Source organism: Chamaea fasciata, unplaced genomic scaffold (genome assembly GCF_029207755.1).
Source record: "Chamaea fasciata isolate MVZ Bird 193981 ecotype frontalis unplaced genomic scaffold, bChaFas1.0.hap1 SCAF_7, whole genome shotgun sequence".
NCBI classification, from domain to species: domain Eukaryota; kingdom Metazoa; phylum Chordata; class Aves; order Passeriformes; family Sylviidae; genus Chamaea; species Chamaea fasciata.
This window is the reverse complement of record NW_027094092.1, coordinates 3,000,832-3,015,497: the sequence shown is the minus strand read 5'-3', so window position 1 is coordinate 3,015,497 and position 14,666 is coordinate 3,000,832. Positions and strand designations below refer to the sequence as shown.

The 14,666-nt window shown below is 39.2% G+C and overlaps 1 protein-coding gene across 3 annotated transcripts in view; it reads left to right on the top strand.

Annotated features, from left to right (window-relative positions):
- SPON1 (spondin 1) overlaps positions 1-14,666 on the top strand; it is a 255,809-nt gene that overhangs the window by 8,031 nt on the left and 233,112 nt on the right. The window contains exon 2 of one of the 3 annotated variants that reach the window (XM_066187222.1): positions 12,701-12,745. The exons of the other annotated variants lie outside the window; for them this stretch is intronic. The gene's annotated coding sequence lies outside the window, so the exon portion shown is untranslated. The remainder of the gene's footprint in view (positions 1-12,700; positions 12,746-14,666) is intronic. 3 annotated transcript variants of the gene reach the window in all.

Below are 14,666 nucleotides of genomic sequence, written 5' to 3'. Positions count from 1 at the left end.
GATGAATTTGTGTAACTGCCCCAGCTGCTTTTCCATTTTCGGCAGTGTCTCTCTAGCAGTTCTCCAGCTTCTTTGCTCTGCTCAAAGTTGAACACAGCACAAGCAGCTAATTAGTCTGTCCTGATAAATAAAGCAATGCTTTATGGGAGACTGGGGCAGACCGGGGTAAGCATGAGCAAATGCCTTGGCTTACAAGTTGATTTCTGTTCAAAGGCTTCAATTAAGTGTTTTGATCCTCAATTTGGTTAACAGGTGAAAATGCAAAATGAGACTGAGCTGGGGAATTGCGAGTGAGATTTTTTTTCCCTCGTCTTACATTAGGTCAAATACTTCCGCAATCCAGAAATGTTTCTAGGACGTGCTTCAATTCAGGGACTTCAAGGAAAAGAATGTCCCATGGGAACAGCTGGGGGATGCTTGCCTATGCCAAAAACTAAATTTTGTGCTGTGTTTTGGAGTGGTTGCCTCCACAGCAAGCATGGGCTGCTGAAAGGAGATTTCTGTCCTTTCCCTGTCCCTGTCATTAAACAGCAGGTTCTGGCTGAGAACTTTGCACTTCAGTCACACAGGGCCTTTTCCCCTTTCTCCAGAGCTGTGGCAGTAGTGAGGTAATGTCCTCTTGTATACAGGCAGGACAAAACTTGCTGAAGCATAAAATCTGTTATTTCCAACCAGCTTACTTTTGCTGGAAGGAACAGCTTCTAGTCTCACAGTAAGAGGACTAACTTGTCACTTTGTCACTCACTGGAGCTATTTACCTGTTCCAAAAGGCACAGCAGTTGTTTCTAAGGATGAAAGCAGCCACTGTTAAAAACAGAAGTTACTAAAAGTGGAGATTAAATTAACATTACTTAGGAATAGGTCACCCTATTTGTTTTGAAGGTGTCGTTGTTTAAATTTTTTTTTGTCAAAGAAAAGCATCTAATTAGCAACACAGGGGGAAAAGGTGGTATTAAAATTTTTTTAAAAAAGCTCAATCACAGCTGTATTTAGAAGTACTTCAGGGTAAGATTTCAAGCAGCTAATGTCGTGTCAGTGTGTTCCTTTATGCTTTTGAACAGTTCTTCAGTTGGGGGGTTGAAATCATGGTGTTTTTAAGAAAATTAATTATTTTTAGTTAATTTTTTTTACTGCACATATTTTTACCAACGAAATGGTGTGTCACTGACCCCCTTTTATAATATTGTTAGCTCAAGTGCAATAATTGCGTTTTCTTGCAGGCTGAGTGAAGCATCGACCTGTGAAGTATGAGTTAAAGTTCAGATTACTCAGCCTTTGTTCTATGCTTCAAACCATCTGCTCTGAATATATAACACAGCCAGTAAGACATCAAATATAATGTCTCAAAAATGTATTTTTCAGTTCTGAGGGTAGATCAGTATCTGAGCAGGAGACAAGTGCAGTGCATTTTTTTTTAAATAAACACCAGAACTTTACAGTGAGTTTTAGTAATGGATCTTCTTTTACAGCCTATTTCTTCTCTTCTCTCTTTCTTAACCGATTAGCCTGAGTGTTAAACAGTACTTAGAGCAGTTAGAAGTTTTTGTTATAATATTGCAGCAAACTCCCCCTTAAAGCATCAGTTGATTTATCTGTATAGACTGTCTTTCTGGTCAATAGGTTAAGGCAGTAGAAAATAACAAGTAAGGCTCTCACAAGTTTAAGAATTAACTGTCACGGGGAAAGGTCAGCACTGTGTCTATTACAGCAGTGTGTCTTCTTCCATCTATATGAGTTACATGCCTGTCATCAGAGCCAAGCCACGGAGCTTAAACAAATGTATAACTGAGACTGGATGCTAGAGGAGGGCTGGGAAGAAGGTAAATACTGTTTGTATTCTGGCAATTCTTTGCAGCTTCCACTGCAGTTTAATAATGTAGGCAGCCTCTCATGTCTTTCCTCTCCCATTTCCAGTATGATCAGCCAGGCTATCTGTGGGAACATTGCATTTAAAATACCATAAAATGATCAGATTACATATTCAGTAGCATCTTGATTTCCCTAAACAGCAGAAGATTGCCATCCCTGGCACATAGATACGATCCACATGTAATCGGATGTGTAGAGTAACACGCTGTTCCTCAGAGGCCAAAACTACTCTGAAGGCAAAGCCTCTGCACCCACCCTTGTTAATATGCAAATCCTGTCCCTATGGAGTTGTTATTCTGGGCCATTCTTGGCTCCAAGTTTTCCCAGTGCTGTTGAATGAAGATGCTCTTTCTTCACTGTCTAAAGCTGTCCATCAGTGAATTCCTCTGTATCTAGGTAGAAACCTCCACCGCTGTTGAGGATCCTGGGAAATAGGATGCAAGGCTAAAACCCTTTTATGAAAATTAAGTGACCAAGCAGCGCAATACAGCCCTGTCTGTGTGACTGGCAACTTGTGCCAGCTTTGGTCAACATTGTTCCTTGCTCAGAGGTTCCTCAATTAGATCAGATTTTTTTAAAACACTTTAGTCTTGTGCATATATAAGAAAGAAAGGAGGGAAGACATTTTTTAGGTGGTGCTGATGTGTTGTTATAGTAACTCCAAAAGTCTAGGAATCCGAGGAAAAACCCTTTAAACATTTGGCCTCTTGCAATATCCCCATAGCCAAATGTTCCCATTGTGTTATTTATACAGCACTATCTCCTTTGTTGGTGACTTAGCGATGTATCAAATTCTCTATGCTTAGCACACACACTGAAGGTAAATTATAAATAGTTGTACTGATCAGGCCAAAGATCATCTCACCTGGTGTTTGTTATCCAGCAGCATCCAAACAGAGGAGGTGAGGGAAGAATGGAAGCACTGATGATGCTTCACCTGAGTCCTCTCCTTGTCTCCCAAGCCCTTGTGCCTCAGAGCCTTCCTCATCCACGAATAGTTTCCATGTATTAAGTCATCTTCATTGGATTCTGCTCCAGGAACATGGTCATTACTTTCTGAGACTGTTAACTTTTAATATCTAACATTAGAATTAAATCAGGGGATGGGTTAGAGCTAGGTATACCGGATGAACTAATGTAGTTCTGTTCTTGTTTCAACCATTATCTCACTAGGAGACTTTGGGAAATCATGTAATCTCTCTAAAGATTCAAAATCTTTTCTTCTAAAATGTGGCTAGTACTTAAAAGCCTTGAAAGCATTTTCCCTCTCTGTACAATGAGCAAATAAAATATTATCATTTTCCATCCTCATATGTGGCTTCTATATCAAAGAAGCTCTGTGTAAAAAGCATAAACATAAAAGGAGAAAAATTATTCCATTTAGACAAATTGCTGAGAAGGGATGCAAGAAAGCCTCCTGTGAGGTGACATGCTTTTGCTTGAACTCCCTATTTTAAGTACCTAAATAACTTTTCTACCCACACATTTGCGTCAGGTGTAGCCTAAGGCAAATTTGTATTTTGTACCCTTGTCATAAAGAATCTATAAGTTGTGAAATTGGTTCTTCTCAGTGTGCTTGGATAATTTACTCCATCCTGGAGCAGAGACTTTGAACTGTGAACAAAGGATATTTAAAGGCTGCTTTATGCTAATGACAATATCTTAGAGAATAAGGCTGAAATTATCCCTGTGCTGCAGTGTCAACTCTGCAAGAACTCTGCAGCAGTGCTGCTGTTGAGTGAGGCGTCCGCAGGAGTTCTGAATGCTCCTCAAGTACAGGCACTGGACGTGAGGATAAAACTTCACAAGAATTCTATGAAAGCACTGAAATTGTTTGTTTGGGGAGGTTGTGTGGTTTCCATCTCTAGAGTTTTTAAAGTTCCTACAGGATAAAGTGCTGGGCAGCCAGATCTGATCTCCTAGCTGACCTTATTCCTTGAGATCTCCTGAGGTCCTTTCTAACTTGAATTATGCTTCTTTTCTATTCCACTTGGACAATAGAGACAACCAGATCATATCTCTCACATCTTGAATAGTCTCGGCAACTGCATTTAAAATAGACAGTCAACAGATTTTTCTGTGACAATTCTTTTAGTAAAATAGTGGCCCTGCTCTCACTTAATGATATGTCTGGTCTATGCTGACCAGACTTAGGAGGCATTTCTAGGACATTGGAACATCAGAGCGGCCTTTGTCATCATTATGTAAAGTGTCTTAAGTGAGTTGGGTTTGCAGAAGTTATCTTCTCCTGTGTACTTTGCTTTCCAGTAAAACTACGTGCCTTGCTCAGAGTATTGCAATTAGGAAAATTTCCGCTCAGCATTTGAGTTTTTATTTTCCATTTCTGAGGGCTCATGGAATTTTGTCCAAATTATAGTTGGAACAATTTTTCATTTCTGCTACTGAGCTGGATTCTGCTCTCTGAGCAGCCAAATTGCTGCTAACAGATTCTTTGAATGTTTCTAATCTGTCTTGATTCAAAACCAAAACAGATGAGCACAGCATACCTTAAGTTACAATTTAAAATAACCTGGCTGTCTTCAATGTAATGTCCTATGGTAGTTTGACCACTGGTGGGGACTAACATCTTAATTTGCCAGGGCTGTCTCCAAAACAGCTGTGCAGCTGTCTTCTGATGGCAATGACAGCATTCAAACTTCCACCTTAGAGGCCAAAATATTGACAACACTGCTGCTCTCTCAGCTGCCATGGCAGAGTTCCTTTTCCTTTCTTTTTCAAAGTTCCTGGCTACCTTCCTCCTCATGTTCCTCTGTGAAAATATGAGAACTCCTGTCTCTGTTACCAGGCATTTTGGGAGGAGTTCATTGCCAGGACTGCCCCAGCCACTGGTGTAGTTTTCTTTCTTAATTTCTGAACTGGCACTAGCACACTGTTGGCACTGGAATTGTGAGAAGCAGTGACATCCAAATGAGATTTCGACTTGAAGCTCAATACCTCTGTGAAACACAAAGGTTTAAACACAAACGATAGTTGAACATATTTGTATAGATGAAAAAGAGTTCGTTTACATGCCTGAAGCTGGTTGCTTTATTACCTGTGAAAACTTAGCCCTCTTCTTTCTAGTAAGTGTTGAAAACCCCATGACATGGCTTCCATGTATTAATTTTTAAATATATTACAAAGGAGGGTAAAAAATAGCAAATACGTTACACAGACAGAAAAGGACAGGATACTCTGCGTTCCTAAGAGGCAGCAGGGAGTGACTTTCCCACCGCACCTTTTTCTGTGAAGGTGTTCTTTGTGTAGAATATATATTTAGGGAACACCCCTTTGCCAGTTTTTCCGGGGAAAATGTACCCCATCACACAGCATACTTATCAACAAGTTACTAAATGTGTGTGGTTGCACGGAAACAAGTCAGCCTGAAAAGGCTTTGAGTGCAACACCCTGCAAATGCTCTCTCAGAATCATAATTGACTTTCCCTGATATGAGCACATTAACTGATGGGGGATATGCTTTCTAACATGTCTTCTCCTGGACGAAAAATTAACAGATCCAAAGTCTCATCAATGTTGCACTGTTTTCCATAGAGAACTGTTTCAAGAAAATAACACTGACTAAAATGAGGAGAAATCAGAATGATCTGTCTTTCATAGTAGTCCTTGAATAAACATTCTGAAAGAGTAGTTGTTAAATGTAGAACGAATCTAAAGTAATCCAAACTGCAGTGACACTTGCCACTTCTTAAGAAACTGATATTACAGGAATGTTTGAAGATTGATATTTATCATGTTGCTGGCAGTTTTAGGTGGGGTAAGAGGGTAAAGGAACATGCTTTCATGAATTCTTGGAGGGTTCTTTTTCCTGTGTTTTTTCAAGGTGTTTTTTTTCAATTTCACTGTTTTCTGAATACCATTTTATTTACGGAAGTCCTTCCAGGCTGTGAAAAACTTCATGGGTTTAGAAGCTATTAGAGGCAAGTGAGCTCTGTTAAGGTACAGAGTTCCGAATGTGGAAAGAAGAAAACCGACAAAAACAACACCAAACCAACAACTTCTTAAAAAGCCTCCCTGTGCTTTTGAACTTTAAGTAGTGCTCATAATCTAATCACTCTGACAATATGAAGAAAAATAATTGGTAACTGAACACCTTCCACATGCATAAAGGAAACACAGTTACCTAAGAATCTCAAAAACTTTTCGTTCAAAAGCACTGCATATTGTGAAACAACTTTTAGTTATTTCAAGAAACACCCTTACGGCATTGACTTAGCGATTCTGAATCTGAAATTTACTTCATATAGACAAACTGGCAATTTATCCTCTCTATTCGTTGTTTGAATAGGTCACAACGTCCTACTTTTAAAATGCATAAATGATATGGTTTAAGGTTTTTTTCCTCAACATCCTACAGAGAATGGCTTGAATGCAATATCAAACATTATTTGTACATGTTCATCCACTTCTTGTCACGTTTTCATCTAGAGGAAGCCAGCCAAGGAAGAAAGTTGTCTTGTCGTAGGAACTCCACTGACAATGAGGAGAGTCTGTTTCCCAGGGCGTTTGCACACACAGTATCTGTCTCTGAATGTCTGTCCTCCTCCTTTGTGCTCCTTCCTTTTACAGATGCATATTAGCAAGGAGAAGAAGTTGACTGCAAATTATTTGCTTTGCCTTTTTCTCACTGTTTTATCCTCATCCTAATAACTTGTCACATGTAGTGTCCAACACAGCGAGTGTTAGCTTTGTGTATCTCCAATGGAGTAAATCCCGAGCTCTTTAATCAAAACATCTTTGCTACTCTTATAATCACCCTTTAAAGAATATGCTTCCATAATCAATTTGAGTTCTGGATTAAAAGAAAAAAAAATCTATTTCATAGCTTTTCCTCCCTCAACCCGTGCTATGCAGCCGCATTCTTTTGCAAATTCGTAAAAAATAAAATGAGACAACTTTTTTCTTCAAAAATGCATTTTATTTTTCCTAGCATCTTCATGCTAACAATGTGTTTCAAGTTTTTTTAGTGTTTGTAAAATTTGCTTTGTGATAAATTTAGCTATTATATTCATCTGAGTAACAACACTTCAGAGCTACTGTTGAAAAACTGGAAGGTAAAATGCAACTTCACAGGTAGAAAGTTTGGATTTTTTATGTGTCAGCGTTGCAGGTTTTCTTCCATGGAAGTGTAGTTAGAATAGTGTCTCATCAACAGATCAAGTATATCACTGAAATAAGTGTTCTTTGCTTTAAACCATCTGATCTGGATTAATTATCCATTACAGCATCAAATCAAATAAAAAGCTCATGTTATTTTGCCCGTCTGGGCAGAACAAAACATGATTGTTCCCAGGGACAGCATAGCCTCAAGACTAAATACATAAACCAAAGAACTGACGGTGTGCTTTATTTCTTGAGTTTGCATTTTACAGGGAATAAATTCCTGAGGACCATGTCACCTCTAAGAGGAATATTCCAAGCTTTGAGTGTGACTCTGATACTTCTGTTGCTGCGTGATACTTTGAAGCATGACATGAGAAGAATGCTCTATATTTTATTCATGCTGTCATTCTATGGAAGTATAATATAGTCAATTAATTAAAATTGAGTTTGAAATGGTCATGCAAGCAGTACTTTGAGAGCTTGCTCTCTAAGGTGTCTGGCAGATCGATCATTCTGTATTGTTTGAAAAAATCAACAATAACAATAACAAACCTCCCAACACTGCAATTATAATGTCTGAAATTGTATGCACTGCTAGTCAGTCACCCAGTAAATGAGAAGCAAGCCTTTTCCTTATCCCATCAGACAGCAGCTTAACAGATACTTCAGCAGTGGGAGGTAAAGGTTACATGGGCAGTTGAGTTTCAATTTACATTTTTAATGAAGGGCTGTGCCTAAAAAGGTGGATGGATTACTTTTTTTTTCCCCCCCCTCAGAGGATATGTCTTTTTGTCTGAGTTATGTACAGTGAGGAACAAAGGAAAAATACTTGTCTCTTCTGGGCAGCATCCAGGTCTTCAGACTTGCAGACGTGCTTCATTTTAAGTACAATTTCTTATTAATACCATTACTTTAAAATGCAATGACTGACAAATTAATCGTGGACCTAACTTTCAGGGTCAGTGACTTTCACTCCAAATTGTTCTTAGTGGCTTTGGGTGAGGGTTAAAATTGTCCCCGAAGGGGCAGCTCTGGAGGTTGTTCCCTGTCCCTGTGTCCACAGTTACAGAGCTGGGTGAGGCATTCCTACCTCCTGCCCAGCACGGTCACTCTCCCTGGAATTAAATCAGGGCTAATGGAGTTATTAATTCATCCTGCAGAACAGGCATTTCTCTTGTCAATTTTAATTGCTGTACACTATGTCAGAAAATTAACTTCTGGATAAGTAAGAGCGGACATTTCAAATCTTGGCTAGCTCTGTCTTAACTCTGATAAAGATAACATTGGGAGTTTCAGCACCGAGTTCTAAAGGAAGACAAATGTCAAGTGCTTTGAAATAATAGAATAGTTATGTGCAACTATAATCTTGTTATATAAAATATTGTTTAAACTGTTTTAAGGAAGCAAACGGAACAAAAGTAGGCACTTGGACAGTAACCCTTCACATGGGTCTCTTTTTCATGAGGGGAAAAAAAATTGCAAACAAAATAGATAAAATGTAAGGCACTGCTCTTAACTAGAGCTGTCACAAATTCTCAACATATCATTCTGGATGTTGATTAAATTTCTATTTTTAAAAGACATGGTACAGATGTTAAAATGAAGTTTGTTCATGAGGGAGATTCATACTCTACTCCTAGAGGCTGTGACTTTGTTGCCTTCCTGACAAAGGTGAACCGGCTTTTTGTTAAAAAAAAAAAAAAAAAAAAAAAAAAAAAAAAGAACAAACAAAAACCTCACTAAGTGCTTTGGAAACCCTGCTGCCAGAACAGCAGCATTTTCAAGCGATGTGTGTGATGGACACATAAATGGGTCATGCCTGAGAGCAGTGGGATGATCTGGTTATTTGGGGTCACACTTCTGTGCAGGTGGAGAGCTCTCCCACTGTTGTTAGCATTTAAGCTCTTTGCTGTTACATTTTTTGCTTCCTATGGATTTAAGGTTCCTTTTTATTCGAAGCACAAGTGCAGTCTGTGTGTGGAGGGCATCCTTGGCCAGCGTCCACCCTGCTGCTCCCTCACGCTCCTCCTCAGCAGGACAGGGAGAGAAAAGATGGGGAAAAAGCTTCTGGGTCAAAATAAAGATGGGGAGAGGATGCACCCATTTCTGTCATGGGCAAAACAGGCTCGGCTTGGGGAGGTTAAACTGCTTACAGTGAAAATAGATTTGTTATGGTGAGGTAAAAGGTTAAAGCATTAATTCCGAGTAGTGCACGGGGTGGGGAATGGGAAGCATGATGCAGCTCCTCCTTTAGGCTCTCCAAGCGCTGTCCGCAGTGAAACCCCTGCTCAATCCCGCCTTGTCCCTTCCTCCTCTGAGGTCACGGCCACTTGTCACACTTGTCCCTCACCCCTGAGTGCCCATTTTTAAAAATTTTATTTTTATTTATCTATTTACTTATTTTTTACTTATCTATTTACTTATTTTCCCTGACTGCCCTGACACGACCGCGGCCTAGCACGGCACCTGATTATGAACATATGGCACACATCTTATTAAGAGACATTCCACCCCACAGATTCCAAAGCCAAAAAAAAAAAATTTTTTTTTTGTATCATATTCCTATACATTTTTGGATTTTTATTTTTTAGACTTTGTCTCTTAACACCGCTAAAATTTACAGTTTTTCCTATGAAAGGGAGCAATTGCTTGTGTTCCCAGTTTTCTGTCTGCACTGAGGCTGTGGGGAAAAGTTGTGATAATTACAAGCTCTGGAACTGCTGTATTTCTGATTGAAATGATGGGGCCTTGGTGTGCATCACCTCTCCCTCCTCCTGACAGAAAAAGTATTGGGACATCCACACAAAACCAATATCTTTTTGGGAGGGAGGAAGTGTTTCCTTTTTCATCTTCAAAACACCAAATACCAAACAATCAAATAAAAAACACAAAAGCCAATACCCAATTTAAATATTCCGCTCCCCTCTCCCCCATCTCCCTCAAATTTTGGGATACCTTAGCTTTCATATTCCATGGGAGAGGGGGGAAAAAAAAATCACTGTTCATCTTCACTTTTCCTGAAAATGTTTTTACTTTATGCATATTTCACTAATCAGTTTCATGTTTTCATTAAACAGGCAGGCACAGGGAAAAAATTCTCTCAGTTTTTCCAAAGCAACATTTATTCCTAAGTCATTAACTTGATCAAAAAAGTTTTTTCTTCTTAGTCTCATAGAAAATTCTGTAAACAGGGTGTTCTGTGGAGCAATATTTGTCTATGAATTGCACTTACATCAACAAAATATCTGCTGGAAATGCCTTGCAGATCGCTGCAGCGGCGTCAATCATTTGAAAGTAGGTATCTTTTTATAGAAGGCTTCTCAGGCTGCCTTCTTGAACTTTCCTTTGAATTTTTGCATAAAATAAATTAGTTCTTCCATCAGTAAATTAGAAGATTGAAGTGAGTAGCTGTTCAAATCAACATGTTGTTATCATTAGGCACCTCAGATCCATATTAAAATGTGGATATATTAGTTGTCTTTCCTCCTCATTCCCTCACACCTGATCATAAAGCTGTCTTAGGCGCCTGATTTGCAGCTGGGCTGTACAAAAGGCATCAGTCTCTTCAGGCTGCCATGAAGGCACAGCTTCAGGTAGTTACTCTGGCGATGGTTTGATTGAAGTGGGAGATGGAAAAAGGCCTAAATGAAATGATGTTCTGGTCAGACAAAGCAGCTCGGGAAAAAAAGTGTTTCCTTTTGTTCTGGATGTTGTTTAATCTTCTGGCACTTAGCTTATATAGAGCTTTGTATGGTTTAGCTTTGATCAGCTTCAAATGTGAGAGAAAAATCTGTGTGTTGGTTTCATGTCTCTCTCAGGGCGCTTTCCTGGTGTGCTTGGAATGAGGTGTTCACAGCCTGATTTGAATCTGTTTTCCCTGCATTTGAATCCACCTATTCCTAACGTCTTTTTTCCTTTCATGCATTTATATCTGTGGCACGAAGAGCCCATTCTTTAGAGTTATTGCTAAAAGAGAGTTTGAGAGTTCTTAGCTACTTTGCGCTTAGTAAGATTTAACTGTTACGTTGTTTTGTCAGCTGTGATTGTTAACGTGTCCTGATTTTGGTTAAAAAGCTGCTTTTAGTGGGTAATTGTTGTTTTTTAACAAGTCAGTCTCATATATTTATACGTATAGACACAGATCACCTCTTGTCTTCGTAAATACGATATTATAAAAGTATCCAGTGTCTTGAATCCTCGAGCCGAAATAGGAAAAACAACAGGTAGGGGAAAAGACTTGAGGCTCCCATTTACCAGTTGCTCATAGATAACCTGCTTCCCTGTCACGTGTAGACCTTCTCAAATCCTCAGGACCAAAAAACCTTTTCCTGCTATTAAATATTCAGAAAATTCCAGGGAACACTTAGGTGCCAACAGGAGTGTCAGAAACACAAGTGCAGCTGAAATGGCCTCTTGTGAAGCATTTCACTGCAAGTGCTTTAGGATTGGTCACACAGATGCCCCTGCAAGGCTGTCAGGGTGGCAGTGGACAGAGTAATAGATGCTGTTATCTCAGGCAAGACAAGAGAAGTTATTTCGTTCAGGCAGGGTTTGTTTTGCTTGGAGGGAGCAGTTCAGGACAAACAGTGATTTGGGGACATTATCCAGTTCCAAAGCCAGCAGTTTGATTTAATGTGTTGTCTTCTCTCAAAACACCAAGGGAATGCATGCTATTAGAATGCACCAGTTGCAGAAAGGAAGCACTGAAAACATGTAGTTTGTGAGATAAGCAAGTTTCATCTTTGAGTTTCTCTATAAACCTTGTGTAGAGAAACCACAGACTGCTTTTAGGAGTAGTGCAAGTGGTACAATTACAAGAGGGAAGAAAAGAGTGATGAAGTAGATAATTCTTAATATATAAATATGGTGAAACAGCTGCTAAGAAAAACTCCTTAATGAATAGGGTAGAGCAGACGAAAAGGAAATTGTGCTATTTCGTCACTGACTAGAGTTGGATGAGATACACAGGCATTTCAACCTAGCCTCATCAAGGTGGACGCAAATGTGTATTGGAACTGACTTGCTGATATTAAAAACACTGAAATCAGTATGTTTCTGAAAGAATTAAAGCCACTGATAACTATTAAAAAAAAAAAGGCAGCTCTGCATTGGAAAATGGGTAATTTTTAGCTAAGCGTGTTTTTTCAAATGTTTGTAAAAGAAGGTTGTGTGAGGAAATTCCTCTTTTTTGTGCTTCCTGTATGGTTGGTGCAACTGTGCATGAATGAATGTTACTTCAAGTCACTTCAACTATAGAAAGGAAAAGTCCCAGAAGGCAGCAGTGTCTTTAAATGATGTAAAGCTCTGTGTCACTCTGAAAGCTATCTGTAAGGATATATGATGCTGCATGTTAGGATGTGCACTGGTGAAATTACTTTTTTATCTCTGTGCCTGTGTCTCAGGGCTTACTCAGAGACTTTTGGCCACAGTTTGTGGTCTTGCCTCTTAAGTAGCTATGGAATGACTGACCAAAAACTGCTGAAGTCGCTGAATAATCTTATTTGAAATTGTGCTCAAGTGAGCCGGGTCTTGTAAAATCTTGAGTTGAAGCTGATGTCATGGAGCTTGGAGATTTTAAATAGTTTACAGAAAACTTTTCAAACTTCTTGCTTTTTAGAATTCTAATCTAGATCTTAAACCCTTTTAAAACATCTTTTTTTTATCTTTTTCCTCAAGGGCCCTTCATTCTTTTTTTATCCTTTTCCTCAAGGGCCCTTCATTCAGAAGCATGCTCCAGTGACTGATTTTAACAGAGGTAAGAGAACCAATTCATTTTCTCTCTGCAAAGTAATGATTACAAAGCAAAAAGAAAAAATAGAAAAAAATTGTACTAGCTGCAATCACAACCCAAAAAGCAAAAAACCCTATTAGCAATCACATTCATCAAGATCTTAAAGAGAGAATATGATTGTCCCAAGAACTGCTTATGACTGGTAGAGAATGCGGAAATATTTATCTAGCCTTTTAGATTTAGATTTAGTTTGCTTGTGTGTTGCTTTCAGTAGAACACAGTGTACAATCTGTGGGCTTTTTATAACTCAGTTCCTTTATTGTGAGAGCAGCTCAGGAAAGCAGTGCCACGTGTGCCTCTCGCACAGCTGTATGGATGTCCCTCTCTCAGTGACACCTGCAGCAGCACTGGCGTCCAGATGTGTGCGTGACACACAACAGGTGAGCCCCAAGTACTCCAGAGCAGCACTTTGCATTTGGGATGTCGGTGAGGAATGCTGGTTGCATTTCTCCACGTTTGGATGATTGGAGAAGTGTGATTTGCCTTTCATAAACAGCTGGGTGGGATTATGTGCTTTGCTGCTGCTTATTGTATAAGTGCTAAAGTTTTGGCATGTAAACTCTTGTGACCCAGCTTAAAATAAGAAAACTCCTGTAGGAGGAAAGTATGGTAATGTTTTCTGTAAAAGCAAATTTTAACAAGTTTTGTTCGGCTTTTCATAGCTCTGACTGAGAAAATGCTGGGTTTTTTTAGCCTATATGAACCTAGAACTCCAAGAAATAAGAATTCTTGAAAGATACTGGGTTAAATAGATTTTTGCCTCTTGGGTACAAAATGGAACAAGGACGTGCTGTTTGTTTACCATGGTAACACTTGGAACTGAAACCTTGGCTTGTGTTATTTCACAGTTGGATGAAAGAATACATTAAGAGAGATTCAAATCAGGATTTGAAGCACTGTGCTGCTTCTAGGGTAGCACAGGTCTAGGTGACTGTGTGGGGCACCAGAAAAATAAAAATCTTGTCCAACTTTACTGTTTTCAGATTCTCAGCCATTGTTGGTGTTGTTCAGCTCATGGTGGCTGTGTGTGCTTGTGCAACCAATGGTCTTGCACCAAAGCCGGCTCTGATTGAGTCAATAATTGGGTAGGGCTTCATCCTGCTCTGCTGTTAGCAGTTCTAGACTATGATATAGATTTGGTCTGTGAACCTATAAAATCCTGTAAAGCAAGGATAGGTGTGGATTGGAATGGCAAGTCAGATGATGTATCCTACAAGGGGTAGACAGCCATTATAAATCAGCTAATACTGGAGAAGCACAGTCGATGTTGCCTGAAGTCTGCTTTGTTAAAATGAATGGAAATTTTGTGATCAGATCCAATGAAGAACACTCCTGGAAGCCCTGTCCCTTGATGCCAGTTCCTTAACCACTTGGCATTGTTTAAATCTGTTGATGCACATATGTATTGCCTCAGGAGCTGGCTCTTCTGTTTTAATCCAATACACAACTGGGCTGAGGTTTTCAAAGCAGATCATTGATTAAAACTGATGGGGAAAAGGGTTTCTAAATTATCTGCATGTCTTGAAAATTTTAGCCTTTGGGTTTTAATGTGCAGTCTTTAATCTGTCCTTAATCAAGTAGAACTCTCACTGGGACTTTTGTTTGAATAAAACTACACAGTTTGATCTTTTGGCAAGAAGGTTTTGCTGGAAACCGGTTGCTGCAAGCACAATTTGTGCAAGAAACCTTCTAAAGTACATGAGAATGGCACCTTTTCTCAGTTATAAGTAGCTAAATTCCTTTTGCTGATTGTGGTAGTGGGGTTTTAGTGAGCAAGAATATACTAGCGGGTAATCTGAAATGCAAATAAAATGGAAATAATTGCTTCAGTTGATGTTCTGAGTGTTTCTAGTCGATGCTTTTTTTCACAAAAAAATTTTTATTC